The sequence below is a fragment of the Hypanus sabinus genome, chromosome 11 (assembly GCF_030144855.1).
Source record: "Hypanus sabinus isolate sHypSab1 chromosome 11, sHypSab1.hap1, whole genome shotgun sequence".
In the NCBI taxonomy this organism is placed as follows: Eukaryota; Metazoa; Chordata; class Chondrichthyes; order Myliobatiformes; family Dasyatidae; genus Hypanus; species Hypanus sabinus.
In genome coordinates, this window is record NC_082716.1 from 52,716,093 (window position 1) to 52,730,082 (window position 13,990).

The following is a 13,990-nucleotide window of genomic DNA, read 5'->3' on the forward strand; positions in this document are numbered from 1 at the left end:
TTCCTGCGGATTTAGTTAAATTTAATAAACAAATATTTAATCCTGTTATTAAACATACATTACGAATTTGGTTTCAATTTCGTAAGTTCTTTATTTTGAAAAACTTTGTTCTTGATAGCCCTATCTTATTTAATTTCTTTTTCAAACCTTCCTGGACAGATCAAGCTTTTAACATATGGAAAAGGAAAGGTATAAAATGTTTTCGTGATCTCTTTTTTGAAGATACTTTGATGTCATTTGATCAACTTTCTAATAAATTTGAATTACCTAAATCTAATTTTTTCAGATATTTACAAATTAGAAATTTTTTACATAAAGTTTTACCATCTTTTCCTAATTCAACTTTGATGGACACTACAGATTTGATCTTTACCTTAAATCCTTGTCAGAAGGGATTAGTAGCTTTTATTTATAATATGATTATGAAGATACAACCAGAAATATCAGTTAGAATTAAACAAGAATGGGAAAAAGAACTTCAATACAACATATCAACAGATAAATGGGAAAAAATTTTGCAAATGGTTAATTCTTCTTCTATATGTGCTAAACATGCTTTAATACAATTTAAAATTGTACATAGAGCTCATATGTCTAAAGATAAACTTGCTCGATTCTATTCTCATATTAACCCTCTATGTGACAGATGTCATTTAGCAGTGGCCTCATTGACCCATATGTTTTGGTCATGTCCCACTTTACATAATTATTGGAAGGATATATTTACTACTATTTCCTCAATTTGGAATATAGATTTACAACCTCATTTTATTACTGCAATTTTTGGCATACCAAATGAAGATGGCAATCAGTTTTCCCCCTCAATCAGACGAATGATTGCTTTTGTAACATTAATGGCCAGAAGGTCTATACTACAAAATTGGAAAGAAGTAAATCCTCCTACTACATTTCAGTGGCTTTCTCAAACTATTTCTTATCTGAGTTTGGAAAAAATTAGAAGCACTATTTTTGACTCATCAATTAAATTTGAAGAAACTTGGAGACCGTTTATTCGACATTTTCATATGAATTAATTTGGCCTTTTCCGGACCTTTCTGCTTATTCATGTTCAGGTATGGAGTTCCGGAGTTCTTTGACACTATCTTATACTTGTAAACTGTTGTTATTGCCTATGTTAGTTTAGTTTAGTGTTTTATTTTTTTTTAATATATATTTTTTCTCACATATTTTTTAATATTTTTTTTTCTTTTTTAATGGTTATTTGTTTTTTTTTCATATAATCATGTGGACTTGATTAAGGTACTTTCTTTTGTTGATGTTTAGTAGGATATTATTATCTTATTATCAATGTGATTTCAAGTCTATTGTATTTATAATTTACTTATTATTATGTTATTTTTTTTGTGTATATGTGAAAATCAATAAAAAGATTGAAAAGGACTGCTTAATAATCCTGGAAATGACAACCCATTGCTTAGTCATTCTGAATTTTGGCCTTTTAGCCGAGGGCCCGAAAATGTACAAGACACATATACACTCAACCCCCTTGAGCTATTAAATAACCAGACAACATAAAACTGGTATATCTGGTACATTCTATCTGGGACAAGAATCTGGGCAAATCGGGCAAAGACTGAGAGCCACAACTGGCTTTAACTCTCCTGCCTTCTCTGTAGTGTTGATAAGCAGAAGGGGAGAGTTATCCAGTGAGAAGGATGCCACCTGAGGTGGATGGTGGGCACGGACTGGCCCCAAAGGTAGGCTCACAGACTCTCAGGTAAATCGAGAGGAGAATACCTGGGAGGGTGAAGAGAGGGGGAACTCAGAGTAGGGGACCCTAAAGTGAACCAGGATCCTGCTCTGCTTATCTGATGGGAGCATGTTCCCTCCATGTACTGCATATTTAAAGAACTTCACCAATCATGGCCCCACATTTTTACTACTTCCCGAAGAGAGTGGATTGATACTGAAGAAAGGATACCTGATTTCACAAAACGTGCCTGTCAATGACCTTTATATTTATTCATTATTTTGGGAAAATGGCATTGCTTGCAAGGGCAGCATCTATTGCCTATCACTCATGGCCTTACAAAGCTGCTACTGGACTGCCTTCCTGAACTGAACTCTTTCTATCAAATGTGCTGCCATCTTCTGGTAAGAAAGCACCATTAAGTGGCAGCTGTTTGCTTGCAGCTCTTAGGAAACATCAAAATATTCCCATTTAGGATGACTACAGCTGAAATCCACACTCAAAGCTATGGAACAGTACTTCAGTAACCAGCATCGTTTTAAGACATTTTTCAAAAAAATCTATCGATACTCAAAATCGACAAACCTCGGACAGCAAGCTCGGCTCGCAAGTGCAGTTCCTCTTCAAGAAAACAAAAGCAGGGATACTGTGCTGGTCCAACAGGTAAGATTGAAATGCAGAGGCCTTACACCTCCGCTCCTGACTATCCTGCTGATGAAGTACAGCAAGAAAGCAAAGCCAAAGACCTCAGAGCAAGATTTCTGTACCACATCTGGGACTGCTGTGCATCTTGCTTCATGGAAACATGGTTATCCACTGTCATTTCAGATGCAGCACTGCAGTTCAATGGCTTCAGAATTCTCCACAAAGACAGGACAGTTCAGTCATTTAAAAGCAGAGGAAAAAGCTGCCGAATGTTGTAAATTCAGCCAGCACCATCATGGGCACGAGTCTCCCCAACATCCAGAACACCTTCGATGCCTTAAAAAGTAGCATCCATCATTAAGGACCACTATCACCCAGGACATGTCCTTTTCTCATTGCTACCATCAAGGAGGTACAGGAGTCAGAAGGCACACACTCTACGTGTCAGGAAAGAGCTTTTCCCCTCTGCCATCAGATTTCTGAATAGACAATGAACCCATGAACACTACCTCAGTATTTTCCCTTCTCAGTTTGCACTACTTAATTTAATTTTCTTTTTTTAAATATATCATTCTTACTATAATGTGTAGTTTTTTATTATTATAAACCTACTGCTGCTGCAAAACAACAAATTTCATGACATACGCTGATGCACCGTCAATAACTCACTCTGAGACGTAAGGCGAGATATCGGCTTTTATTGACTGGAAGAAGGAACAAGCAGTGAGTGACCGCCATACTGCATCCTGGAGACCGGGCTCAGGCCTCAATCGCCTTTATACAGGGGTCTGTGGGAGGAGCCACAGGAGCAGTCAGCAGGGGGCGTGTCCAGACAGGTATATGTAGTTCATCACATACGCCAATAATTTTAAACCTGATTCTGTATGTGACGGGTGAGTAGGGAGTTGCAGGACTCAGACCCAGCAACTATTATGGGCTAGAAGTATCTCTCAAAATCAGGAGTATGTGTGAAGAAAAATCCACAGATGGTGCTTTAGTATGTACCTATTGCCCCTGTCTTTGGCGGTACTGGTCTTATGTTTGACAGGAGCAGTTGGAGCAGCCTAGGTGAGTCACTGTAATGCATTTTCTGGATGGCGCACACTGGAAGCTGCTGTGTGCCAAAGGCAGAGCGAATGAACGTTAGGAGAGTGAACAGCTCATGTGAGCCGCTTTGTCTGGAAGTCGTTGGGCTTTGTGATTGGCCTTGCACTCATCCATCCAAGTAGAGGATGCTCCAGCACACTCCCAAATTCGGCCTTTTTAATGCGGCAAAGGTTTTGCTGGGTCAGACGCTGTGCCACTCTCTTCAGGATGTCCAGCTTCTGACCTGCTCTACAATGACGACTCCCAGGATGTTGATGATGGGGACAAGGTAAATTCTAACTGCACAATTAGCTGCTCCCTGAAAGGTTTAAACTCTTGTCTTCACAGACATGTCCCACTTGGTGGCGCAATAATATCAGCACCGGATTCTGGAGCGAAGGTTCCCGAGTTCGAATCCAAGTCGGGTTGAGCATCGAGCTAGCAACTTGGCCTCGTAAAAACAACAATAGCTTGCTACGGAAACACTGTCAAAAGATGGTGCCCCGATAACTCCACTGGCGAGTTAAGGGCTATTCTTCTTCTCTTCTCACAGACATAGGCCTCACTGTGGAAACATCAGCAATGTGAATTGTCATGAATTCGCATTGAGAGGGTCTGCAGGTAGGTCAACAATTATAACACTTCACTGCCATGGAGAACCTGCTTGGATATGAGATCAAAATGCATCTCCTTGTTCTGGCCTATGGTGGTAAAAAAAAACATGATGTCACAGCAATAATCTTTAAAGATATATTAAGTTTTGTAGTTGTATGGGATACTGGTGAGGCCACACCTGGCAACGTTGGATGTAGTCTGAACAAGATAGTCCAGCTAATTCCCGTATGAGAGACTAGACAGGTTGGGTTTGTACTCTTTGGAATTTAGAAGAATGAAAGGTGAATGTTCAGATATACAAGATCTTGGGGGGGGGGGTGGGCTTGACAGTGTTGATGTTGAGGTGTTCTCACCAGAGGGGAAGTCTTGAACAAAGGAATTTAAAATTGAGGCGCTTCAAAATTTCTTCTCTCAGTAGGTATTGAATGTCTGGAATTCTCGGTCCTCAAGTGTTGTTTGAGGCCAGACAATGAAGTATATTTAAAGTGGAGATAGGTAAAAATTTGAAAGATTGAGCAATCGAGGGCACTGGCATAGAAGAGAAGTTGATGTCAGCATTATCATACTGAATGGTGGGTAGTGTACAGAGACAAAATGGCCTACTCCTGCTCCTAATTTGTGTCCAATCCTCTCCATCTGCTGGGCTAGATGGGAAGGCCCAAGGCACAGGGAAAGATTGTGAGTAAAAGGTTTAAAAGTACTTCCATGGTTTCTGTTATACTTTAATCGCATAACTGTCTGATCAGTCTTTTTTATGCCAGTGATTATCTGCAAAAAAGACTTTGAATTGTACAAGGCTGACTGGCTCGGCTCAGCTCAGCTCAATTCACACAGCCATTTATTTTGGTAGTTAATGATTTTCTGCCTAACTAAAGATAAGTTGACTGAAATAATAGTGTCGATTTTTCTACAGACTGCAGAAGGTGCAAGATGAAAATATGGTTGAGATTGATGTTGCATTTCGAGTGTGCTGCGTAGTTCTGGAGGGTGACATGCTGACAACGGGAAATTTCTCCTTGAAGTAGGTGGGTAAGCTGTTTCACTGTGTTGGCTCAAAGATCACAATTAGAAATATTAAAGCAATTTCCTGACATTTGTTATTGAGAGTCATTTAAACATGTACATGACATGAGCCCAAAGGTACATATAAACTAAAGTTAAAGTTAACATAAAAATCAGTTTAAAAAGAATTTCCTAGCCTAAAAGTCAGGAGTTGAACTTTCCAATAGATCTTTTGGGTACGATGCTGCTTTTCCCCTAGGTTAAGCCAGTTTTCAGCTGCTAATCAATGAGTTTTTTAAGTTGTTTGAAGGAATTGTTAGACCACAGATATTTAAACAGCACTTTCCATCCTTCAGATTGTTCCATTTCTTTTTCTTTCAAATGTGTTTCTGCTTTTGTTGGAGCCTGTGATCTACAGATTGTACAGTCTGGTACTCTGGGGGCTCAGTGAGGTTTGAGCAATGTGTGTGAGCTGGAGGTCAAGAAGCCTGGAGACAGGGTGCCAATCCATGATCGACTTCATTTCTTGACACCAAGGCAAGATCAAAAAAAGAGAGGGGGTTCAGCGCTGCCTACCACCCTCTCACTCACTGTTGCTGGAAGAAGGTGTCTGTGTGTGACAGACTCCCTCTCCCACTCATCCACCGATCCTGGAGGGAAATCACTGTGTTTGAATGGTCTCCCTCCCTCCCTCTTGCTCAATGCTGCCGGAGACCTGGGTCTCAGGCAAGGTTTGATTGACACAGTTTGTAGTTCATGTTATGATGTGCTCCTGGTTGCTCCTTTTTTTTTGTTGCTATTTTGATCTGAGCAGACTGGCTCCACCAGAAGTTAGTAAATGACACAGAACTAGACTGAAATGAACTGAACTGAATATGCCTGGACTGTTCGATGATTTGCGGTCTGGTGTTTTATATTCTGTGTTTTTCGCTCATTTTTTGCCATTCATGTGATTTGTTCTTTTTCTGCGCGTTGAGTGTTTGCATTTTTCTTTGAACGGGTCTTTGTTTCGTGGCTGTCTGTGGGGAAGATGAATCTCAGGGTTGTACAATGCATACCTACCTTGAGAATAAATGTACTTTAAACCTTTGAATCCAATCCCGCCTGAGAGCCTTGTACTTCTTTTTAGGAGGCCACTATTTTTCAGAGATGGTTAAGTCAAAAAGAATACTCTCTCAATGTCAATGTTAACTCTGCAGGTTTACAAGAGCTTGAATTTCTCCTAGGTGTCTCTTACAGTTTTCTTTATCCAACTCCAATCAAAGAGTACATGCACTGGGTAGTGCACATGTAGTAGTTTAAACTTGAAATCTGCCACTGTTCTGCTCACATGATATATCAAATGTAACATTAGATTAACCTGTGATTTATTAACTTATCCCTTTCTAACACCTCACAGCATTTTCTTTAATTTTATCTAAATAGAAAACATAAAAATCCTCAATTCATCATATTTATTCAAAGAGAAGATCTATGTTATAATACAGAGACTTCTTGAGCAGACAATGAGGCAGGTCTTTGGCTAAACTGAGATTAACGTGTCCTGGATGATGACATTATGTCCATCATGCTCCTAGTTGTAGTCTTCCATTCAGAACCAGGCTCTCTTCACATCGGTGCACAGAGACTCTCCTTTCACAAATGACAACAGTACTGACAGTGGTGAGGACCCGCAGGCCACCCACTGTTCCTGCTCCACACCACCCACGGCTCACTTGTGATCAAATCTGTTGTTTAGATCAATATGAATGTCTTCGATGTTTGCAATCACTCAAGACACATTATAAACTAATGTTTAAACATTTAAAAAATTAATTTAATGTTTTATGTCTAGAAAGATTCATACATTGAAAAACAAGAAATTTAAACTGAAGTAGTTAAAATCAAATTAAAAATAAACTTTTCTCAACTTTCTCTCAGCAGCCTATTTCTCCTGTTGACATTCAGTGAGTTCACTGTACACATGCCAGATTAACCTGGTGTGGTGGGAAAATTTATAGAAGCTTGTGTTGCCTATTGGAGAGCAGAGGAGTTCCAGGAGTCACAGTGGCACAGCATATACAGAGACCTTTTACAGACCTCATCCATGCCAACCATGATGCCTATCTGGCTAATCCCATTTGCTGACATTAGATCTCTATCCTTTTCCTACTGCCTTATCCAAGTTCCTGTCCAAATGCTTTTTAAGTGTTGTGATTGGATCTGCTTCCACCACTTCCTCTGGCAGCTCCTTCCTTATAACCACGGCTCTCTGAGTAAGAATCTGCCTCTCAGGTCTTCTTTAAATTTTCCCCTCATCTTAAACCTTTGCCTTTTAGTCCCCCGCCTCAGAGAAAAGACTGATGATCTACCCTGTCTATGAACCCCTCTTATATCCCAATGCAACATTTTCAAAAGTCTCATCTGCCCTCTCTTTCTAATACTACCACATCCTTTTTGTAGTGTGGTGACCAGACTGTACATGATACTCCAAGTGCAACCTGGCCAATGATTTATACAGCTGTAACATGACAACCCAACTCATAATCAATGCCTTGGCCTCTGAACACAAGTATGTAAAATGCCTTTTTCATTACCCTATCCACCTCCGTCATGATTTTCAGGATACTATGAACATGTACCACAAGATGCCTCCTGTATGTTCACACTGTTGAGGTCCTTGCCATTTACTCTGTTAGTTAGTATATGATATCCCAAAGTGCACAACCTAATTCCCAAAATACATTGGACTGGCACAACTTACAGGAGCAAAGGCCATGCTGAAGCCTTCACTTGGGAAGTTATCCACGGATCTGTTGTGGGTCTTAGCTTTGAGGGCCAGTTGCAAAGGACGATAGATAAAAAGAACAGCCTTTTATCGAATCCCTGAAATATTTTACAGCTAATGCAAAGTTATTATCAATACTTATAATACGAAACAGAAGAAACAGAAGCAGGAGGTGGTCATGCAGTCCATCCAGACTCTGTTGGCCTACAGAAAGATGGGGATGACCCCCTATCACTGGTCAACAGACATATCTTCCACTTGGCTTAAGTCAGTCTCCACCCACCCCCCCACCCCCAGTCTGAGACTGTGTATCACTCTGTCGATAGTTAAAGGTGTCTCATCTTTGCATGAGGATGAGGGCTAGGTAGCTGGTTTAATTTTGAATATTCTTTTATACACTAGCAATGCAGGCATTGATTATCTATCCTTAATTGTTCCCAAACAAACAAGTCATAGTGACTGGTGGATAAGGTGGATGATCTTGTTGCACTATTACAGATTGTCAGGTTTGATGTTGTGGCCATCACTGAATCGTGGCTGAAGGATGGTTGTAGTTGGGGACTGAATGTCCAATGTTACATGTTCTTTTGCAGGCAGAGGGGGTGGCGTGGCTCTGCTGGTGAAGAATGGCATCAAATCAGTAGAAAGATGTGACATGGGATCGGAAGATGTTGATTCCTTGTGAGTTGAGTTTAAAAAACTGCATGTGCAAAAGGACCCTGATGGCAGTTATATACATGCCTCCCAACAGTAGCTGGGATGTAGACCACAGATTATAACAGGAAATAGAAAAGGCTTATAAAAAGGGCATTGTTATAATAGTCATGGGATAGTTCAACATACAGGTCAATTGGGGAAATCAGGTTGGTAATGGATCTCAAGAGAGTGAGTTTGTTGAATGCCTACGAGATGACTTTTTAGAGCAGTTTGTTGTTGAGCCTACTAGGGGATCAGCGATACTGGATTGGGTGTTATGTAGTGAACTGGAGGTGATTAGGGAGCTTAAGGTAACCCTTAGGAACCAGTGATCACAATATGATTGAGTTCAACTTGAAATTTGATAGGGAGAAAGTAAAGTCTGACGTAGCAATATTTCAGTGCAGTAAAGGAAATTACAGGGGTGTTAACCAAAGTAAATTGGAAGGAATTACTGGCAGGGATGACAGCAAAGCAGCAATGGTGTGTGTTTCTGGAGAAAATGAGGAAGGCACAGGGCAGATGTATTCCAAAAACAAAGAAATACTCAAATGGCAAAATAGTACAACTATGGCTGACAAGGGAAATCAAAGCATAATGTAAAAAAGAAGGCATACAACAAAGCAAAACTTAGTGAGAGGACAGAGGTTTGGGAAGCATTTAAAACCCTACATAGAGCAACTAAAAGAATCATCAGGAAGGAAAAGATTAAATTTGAAAGCAAATTTCAAAATGGAAAGTAAAAGCTTTTTCAAGTATGTAAAAACTAAAAGAAAGATGAGAGTGGATATAGGACTGCTAGAAAATGAGGCCAGATAAATAACAATGGCAGACAAGGAGATGGCAGATGAACTAAATGAGTGTTTTGCATCAGTCTTCACTGTGGAAGACACCAGCGGTGTGCCAGGTGTTGAAGGGTGTGAGGGAAGAGTAGTGAGTGCAGCTACTATTACAAGGGAGAAGGTGCTCAAAAAACTAAAAGACCTAAGGGTACATAAGTCACCCGGACAAGATGAACTACACCCTAGAGTTCTGAAAGAGGTAGTGGTAGAGAATGTGGTGGCATTAGAAATAATCTTTCAAAAATCATTGAACTCTGGCATGTTACCTGACGACTGAAAAATTGCAAATGTCTCTCCACTCTTTAAGAAACAGGAAGGCAGCAGAAAGGAAATTATATACCGGTTAGCCTGACCTCAGTGGTTGGGAAGGTGTTGGGGTCAATTGTTAAGGATGAGGTTATGGAGTACTTGGTGACACAGGACAAGATAGGACAAAGTCAGCATGGTTTCCTTAGGGGAAAATCCTGCCTGCTGAACCTGTTGGAATTCTTTGAGGAGATTACATGTAGGATAGATAAAGAGAGATGTAGCGGATGTTGTATATTTGAACTTCCAGAAGACCTTTGACAAGGTGTCACACATGAGGCTGCTTACCAAGCTAAAAGGGCCATGGTATTACAGGAAAGTTACTGGCATGTTCAGACTGGCTGGTTGGTAGGAGGCAGTGAGTGGAAATAAAAGATCCTTTTCTAGTTGGCTGCCAGTGACCAGTGGTATTCCGCAGGGTTGGTGTTGGAGTTTTCTTTACCTTCTTTAATTTTTTTACTCTCTTGCTTTAGTCAGTTTTCAGGATATAAACTTAACTTTCATAAGAATGAACTTCTCCTTTGAATAATTTGGTATTAGTTAATACTAACCCTCCTTTAAAATTGTAAGAAATCATTTTACTTTTTTGGGTGTAACAATCACTTGGAATTATAAATTCCTTTTTAAAGAAAATTTTTTTACACTTCTGAATTATGTTAAGAAGGTACTATTAAGTTGGTCACCCCTCTCTTTAACACTGATTGGCTGAATCAATTCTATTAAAATGAATATTTTGCCTAAATTTTTATATTTATTTCAGGCCATACCTGTTTTTATTCCTAAATCCTTTTTTGATTCTTTGGTTTCTATTATATCTTTATATATGGAATAATAAAATTTCTCAACTAAATAAAGTTCATCTTCAAAAAGCTAAAAAGAATGGAGGTTTAGCCTTACCCAATTTTAGGTTTTATTACTGGGCAGTCAATATATAGAATCTTATGTTTTGGTTACAGCTAGCCCCCAAGATACAAACATCTGACTTATGAACAACTCGTATTTACAAACCGAGGAAGGAGAACGCCGTCCACCATTTTAAGTCTGATCGCGACGCCTTCCGCCATTTTAAGTCATTGCTGTTGACACTGTGTTGAGTGTTAACTTTGCATTTAGCTTAAATTTTTCTTAGCAAGATTCACCCGACCACCCACTCCCCACTGAGATCAGCACCGAACTCGAGAACTGAGGTTCCCGAGTTCGATCCAGTGACAGACCGCTCCCAAGCATGCCGGGTTGATGTCGAGTTTGCAAGTCGTAAAAAAAAAAACAGACACCTCCAGTTTAAATTCCCACACAGAATATTGAGGAGGATCAAATACCCAAACCCAGCACAGCCTCCATTTGTCCCATTTAACCTCTCTCAGTGTGGCGGATCTTAGGACCTAGGGAATTGAGTGCGATGGTCCTTAGGACCCAGCGGACATCGGGACCCGCTGCCCACAGTGTTTCTATTCCGTTGACGGGAAGCGATCACAATTGAAAATAAAGTAGTAATAATAAAGCGTTTAGAAAGAGGTGAAACGTCATCGGTCATTGGAAAAGTGTTAGGCTACAGTTAGTCAACGATTGGAACAATTTTAAAGGATAAAGGATAAAGTGAGAATAATAGAGCATGTGAAAGGCCCTGTCCTGATGAAAGCTACAATTATTACTAAGCAACACAGTGGTTAAATTATTGGAATACATATGTTTTTTAAGTGTTTTATATGCATAGAAAGGTAAAATATATACTAGGTATATACTAAGACAAATGTTTCACTAACTGACGTTAAATAATACCGGATGTACTTGTTCCGACTTACGTACAAATCCGACTTAAAGACGAATTTAGGAACGGAACTCGTTAGTAACCCGGGGACTGCCTGTATATTATATTAATCGAGAGGACTGTCCAGTCTAGGAGCTAACTCTGTTAATAAATTTACTATCATTTCTCTTCTCGGATCCTCAATTCCTTTATTTTTAGGTAATTTAACTGATAATCTTGTAGTTGAACAGACTTTGAGGATTTGGGTACAATTTAGAAAATATTTTGGTTTATTGAGTTTTTCACTTTCCAGTCCCATTTTTTCCAACTTTTTTTTTAAACCCTTTATGTCTGATGTAGTTTTTAAAGAGTGGAATAGATTGGGTATTAAATCTTTTCATGATTTGTTTGGTGGAGATAGTCTCTCTTCATTTGAACAACTATTGAATATAGTATAGTCTATCAAGAACTCACTTTTTTCGATATTTACAAATTAGAGACTTTTTATGTTCTCAAGTACATACATTTCCTAAAAGTCCAGATAAAAAATTACTTGATATAATTTTTAATTTGAAACCCTTCAATAATGCAACTATACCTAATATTTATGGTATGTTGTTGGGAATGAGAAATATTCCTTTAGATAAAATTAAACATCTTTGGGAACAAGCTTTACAGATTTCAATTTCTGAGGACACTTAGAATGAAATTTTTAAATTGGTTAATACTCATCATTATGTGCCCGTCATTCCCTTCTACAATTTAAAGTGGTTTATAGAGCCCATATGTCTAAGAATAAGCTGTCTTGTTTTTATTCAGATATATCTCCCTATTGTGATAGATGTAATTGTGCTGCCCTTAAGCCATTTATTTAGCTTTAGTAATTTTTAAATATTTCAAACATTTTCAGTGCTTTTTAAAGTAAATTTAAAACCTAACCCTTTGACTGCCTTACTTGGAAGAAATGATATTATTTTGGAGACACATTATTTGCATATTTTGGCCTTTATTTCTCTTATAGTCAGGAAGGCATTGTTGCTCATAATGTTAATGCTTATTCTGTTAAAAGAAATGACGGTTGATGAGGTTTATTTTCTTGTGCTATTGAAAGTGTTGCTGGAAAGTTTGTGTTGAAATGTATTTAAAGTTGTTAATGGCGTAGATAGGTTCTGACTGTATATTGTACTTTAATGATACTTTAATGTAATATAGTTTGTTGTAGTTTTACTTTTACAAGTATTTATGATGTAAATGCGATGCCAAGAAGGAAACAGATACTGTATATGTTTTGTATTGTTTTATCAAGTTTTCACCATACGTTAATGTGGCAGAGTGAACAGTAAATGGTCAATCTCACTGCGATCCCGTCCTCATTGACTTCTGTTTAACTTGGTGTTAGAGTTTCAACATACTGCACGAGAACACTACAGTAATAATGGAGAAGCTTCATTAATCCATATGTTTTGGACTTGTCCGAGTCTTGAAAAATATTGGAAGGAAATATTTCAAACATTTTCAGTCCTTTTTAAAGTAAATTTAAAACCTAACCCTTGGACTGCCTTACTTGGAAGAAATGATATTATTTTGGAGACACATTATTTACATATTTTGGCCCTTATTTCTCTTATAGTCAGGAGGGCATTGTTGCTCATACTCATTGGTTACATGACGCCATGTCATGTTTAATTTTAAAGAAGATTCGATGTTCAATTTCTGAACCTAGACAAGACCTTTTAACATTGTGGGGAAGTTTTTTGAATTACTTTCAAAATCTTTGATTTGCTATTAAGCACAGATGTTGGCTAATAATATGTTTTACTATATGTTAAAGAATGTTTCCTTTTCTTTTTTTAACCAAACAGCTGTTTTTTTTTCTGGTAGTGGGTTTAGACTTTTTGTATAATAAAATTATTTCTTTTCAATTTTATGTTTAAATTTAATTTATATGGATATGGGGTAATTACACTTAATCAGTGATTCCAATACATTGTAATCGATATATATCTTACTGTACCCTGTATTTTTATGTAAGAAATTAATAAAAATCTTGAAAAAGAATCATTGGATTTTGGATTGGTGTCAGGACTGGAAATTAGCAAATGTTACTCCATTCTTTAAGGAGGAAAGCAGCAGAAAGGAAATTATAAACCAGTTAGCCTGACCTCAGTGGTTGACAAACCTGTAGGAATTCATTGAGGAGATATCAAGTAGGATAGATAAATGGGATGCATTGAATGTTGTATATTTGGACTTTAAGAAGACCTATGACAAGGTGTCACACATGTGACTGCTTGCCAAGTTAACAGCCCATGGTATTACAGGAAAGTTACTGTCATGGTTTTGAGCATTGGCTGATTGCAAGGAAGCAGTGAGTAGAAATCAAAGGGTCCTTTTCTGATTGGCTGCCAGTGACAAGTGGTGTTCCACAGGGTCGGTGTTGGGATCGCTTCTTTTTATGCTGTATATCAAAGATTTAGATGATGAAATAGATTACTTTGTTACCAAGTTTGCAGATGATATGAAGATTGGTGGAGGGGCGAGTTGTTTTGAGGAAGCAGGTAGGCTGAGAAGGA

At 38.4% G+C, this 13,990-nt stretch overlaps 1 protein-coding gene and 1 long non-coding RNA gene across 2 annotated transcripts in view; one reads left to right on the forward strand and one right to left on the reverse strand.

Annotated features, from left to right (window-relative positions):
* Nucleotides 1-13,990, reverse strand: part of LOC132401959 (cytochrome P450 4B1-like) — a 77,946-nt gene that overhangs the window by 11,651 nt on the left and 52,305 nt on the right. The gene's annotated exons all lie outside the window — the stretch shown is intronic.
* LOC132401961 (uncharacterized) overlaps nt 542-13,990 on the forward strand; it is a 28,571-nt gene continuing 15,122 nt past the window's right edge. Inside the window, exons 1-2 of the long non-coding RNA XR_009514766.1 lie at nt 542-4,735; nt 4,971-5,082. This is a non-coding gene — a long non-coding RNA (uncharacterized LOC132401961). The remainder of the gene's footprint in view (nt 4,736-4,970; nt 5,083-13,990) is intronic.